Raw genomic sequence first — 3,388 nt, forward strand, 5'->3', positions numbered from 1 at the left:
GTGGACCTGTTGGCCTCCCTCCCTCTGCAGGGCAGGCAGACGGACACCCCGCAGGAGCTCCACCGCATCTTAGTGGCTCCCCTGGTGCTCCCTCCCTGTCAGCCACCTCCTTTTCTTCTTTAGACTCATTAAAGTTGTGCTGCATCCGAGCCTGGGCCTCCGAGTCTTCCTTCCTCCTCTGGCAACTCTTCCAGTCTGCTCAGGGAAGAATTTGGGAGTAGGGGAGGTTTGGGCTCCTTGCAGTGGATTTGGGTTTTTGCCCTTTCCCTTGGAGCTGAGGCAGACATCCCTGGCTACTCCACAGCCCACGGCCATCAGATAGAGCATGGCTCCAAAGGGGTCCAGGAGAAGGGACGGGCACCAAGAATGCCTGGGGACAGCCCACAGCCTCATCTCCCTCTTTCCTTCTTCTCCGTTCACAGCTCTGGGGTCCATGGACGGCACACACGGGCACAGGCCGATGAAACGGGTACCTCAGAGTGTCCTTCACTGACTGGCAGTGCCCAGCTGCTCTCCAGAAGTGCAGGGCTGAGGTAATGCACAAATGAGTTTTTTTGTTCGCTGCACTCAGGCTATGCAATGGATTTCATTCTCCCTCTGAACCCAACCCCCCAGAACTCTGTCAGGGGCCCATCATCGCTCTGCTAACAACTTGTGGCTTTGCTATTAAAGCTAGTAGTGAGGTATACTTTTCAATGACACTTGATAATTTATTTTTATGCCTTGGTCTTCAGCCATAGGCATTGCTCTTCATCCTGTCATCCCTCAGTTAACATTGGTCTCCTACGTGCAGAATAGGAACCCCAGTATAGTAGTGGCTCAAGCCACATTAATGGCTCAAGCACGCAGCACCCCATGCACCATGTCAGGCTCCAGCCATGCTTCTGCTGTCAGTTTGAGGTAGAGACATAATCTTTGTCCATCTCTCTGGGTGCTGGGCACCTTCTTACTTCACCCAGAAACCAAGGATTCACCTGTTCCTAATGAGACCTTCTGCCCAAGCACTCAAGTCAGTTGCTAGCACCCAGGCATCTCTAATTCGTTCTCACTGTGTCCTCTAACCCCGCCCCATGTTTCAAGTGTTGGTTGTGCCCTAGGGACACAATGGTACAGGACAGGCATTGACCCAACCATAGCACAAATGCTGGGGATGACCCTGCCTGTACGCAGCTTCCCTGGCTCTTCAAGTGTTCTGAGCTCTGCTCACACTACCAGTGTTCCTCACTTGCAGGTCAGGGTCTTTCCAGCACTGCAGTCTCTTGTTGTTGGAGATCTGTCATTGCCTGTTGTCTGCTCCATGTGGCTTCTTGTGATGAGAGCGCCTCTGTCCTCTTTGTAGCTGCCCTTTAAGTAGTGATCTACTGTGATGAGGTCCTCCTGAGCCTTCTGTACTCCAGGGAGAAAGGACTTAACTCCTTTAGTCTTTCCTCATTGGACAGGTTCTCCAACCCTTTGGCTTTCTTTGACATGTACAAGGGGGTGGGAGAAGGCAGGAGATCAGGATCAGCAGTGGCCAAGTCAGGGGACTCAGATCCCAGTGGTGGAAGTCCCCACCTCCAACACATCAGTGACCAGTGATTTAGCCTTGAAATCTAATCCATCCGAACATCACAGAGAAAGCACAGTTTTCCTGAGCAAGTCTCAAACAGATGAGTAAGAGAAGAGGAGGAGTAACCACATCAACCACATTTCTCCTGGGCAGCTTACAAAAATATACAGCTCATGCTCAACAATGATGACTGTACGGTCAGTCAACATAATCTTAGAAGCACAATAAAGTGCAACATTAGCAATATTCTACCATATAAAGAGCACAGATTCAGAGAGATGATTGGACTTTTTGAGGAAAAATCTCATCTTCTCACACAGGAACAGGTTCCAAATGCCTGCTACAGGCATGGCCCTGATAACAAGCACATCTACCAATTTGTTTGGACACTTTTCAGTGCTGCACATCTGACAGCTGAATATACAATTTGGTTTATTTGGAAAGGCTTTTAACCTGTGCAGAGATTGACATACACCCTAGTAACTGTAAGAGGATAGTCCTAGGAGCTCTAAGGCTGGCTTCTAAAGTAGGGACGATCAGGCTGTGTGGAATGTGGGTTACTGCCAAACATTGAAGGACCTATTGAAGGACCATGAACTCCGTAACAGTCAGGAAGAAAGGGGACATGACTGTGCCAGCCAGCAGGCAGTGCAAATGGTTTTCCTTATGATATGGAAAGTCTTATCATTTTTGACAGAACTGTTGTGGTGTAGAAGACCTCCACAAAGGAAACCTGGTGAGGAAGAAGGAATGCAGCAAGGTCTGCATGTGCTGATTGCTCCACACAGTGACAATGAAGAGGCCATTCCCCACCAGGGTTAGAAGATACATGGGGAAGAGAGTGGCACATGGAGCCATGTGCCCACCTCGGGAGGTCAGGACATTCTTCTTTGCCATGGCTCTAAAAATTACAAAGGAGGTTATGTCAAAGTGAAAAAAAAAATCTGCTTGCAGGAAGGCCCTAACTAATAAAAATTTCATCTGGAGGTTGGAAATAACGACCTGCATAATCATCCGCACTAAGCAAATTCTGTGCCCAGAATGCATTATCTTAAAACAAAAGCAAACATAAATGGAATTTAAGGACACCATAAAAATAACAGTGTGGTGGGCTCTTTTTTCCAGTTCAGCTACTCCTGCCCTGCAGCTCTTGACAGTTTGAAGAAGATAATGAGGTTTTTTTTGAAATGTGGTCCTTTATGACTCTGAGCCATGCTATTCTCCCTTGTATGATTTTAGTCTTTCCAAGACTCACTGTAATTTCTCAGTTCTCAGAAAGGTGTCAAATGGTGTCCATGTTCTTTCGTGGCTGTGTTCCTGGTCCTGTCCTCCAGCTTATTATTTCTTGCTTATGTTTGTGTTTCTCTAGGGCATCGTACTGTCCTGTTTGGAGTAGCTTTGTCACGTCCTTTGGTGGATTTGACCTTGGCTGGCTGACAGATGCCCACCCACTCTTTCAGTAACCCTCTTCATCAAGACAGGGGGAAAAAATAAGGGGTGAAAAAATTCCTGGGTCAAGATAAAGACAGGGAGATCAAACATCAGCTACCCTCACAGGCAAAAGAGGGAAGGCTAGTAAAGACTAGGGAAGACTAATTTAAATTATTATCAATTAAAGCAGAATAGGATGGTGAAACACAAAGACAAAAAGAAACACTTAAAATCAATTTTAGGTATTTAGGTATGCTTTTCGATTATATTTGACAATTTCTTTGACCTCCACCCTCAGCTCCAGGTAGTGATTTAAGCACTTGTCACCCTCAGGCAATCACCACCTCCTAGGTGCACAGGAGGAACTCCTCTGAAATAAGGAGTCATCGAGATCAGCTGCTTAGAGCT

General features: G+C 47.2%; 1 pseudogene; it reads left to right on the top strand.

The window, feature by feature from the left end:
- The first annotated feature begins 1,439 nt into the window (after positions 1-1,439).
- LOC104460181 lies at positions 1,440-2,150 on the top strand (annotated as a pseudogene).
- The last annotated feature ends 1,238 nt before the right edge of the window (positions 2,151-3,388 follow it).

This window comes from Pterocles gutturalis, unplaced genomic scaffold (genome assembly GCF_000699245.1).
Source record: "Pterocles gutturalis isolate BGI_N339 unplaced genomic scaffold, ASM69924v1 scaffold26075, whole genome shotgun sequence".
Classification (NCBI taxonomy): Eukaryota; Metazoa; Chordata; class Aves; order Pterocliformes; family Pteroclidae; genus Pterocles; species Pterocles gutturalis.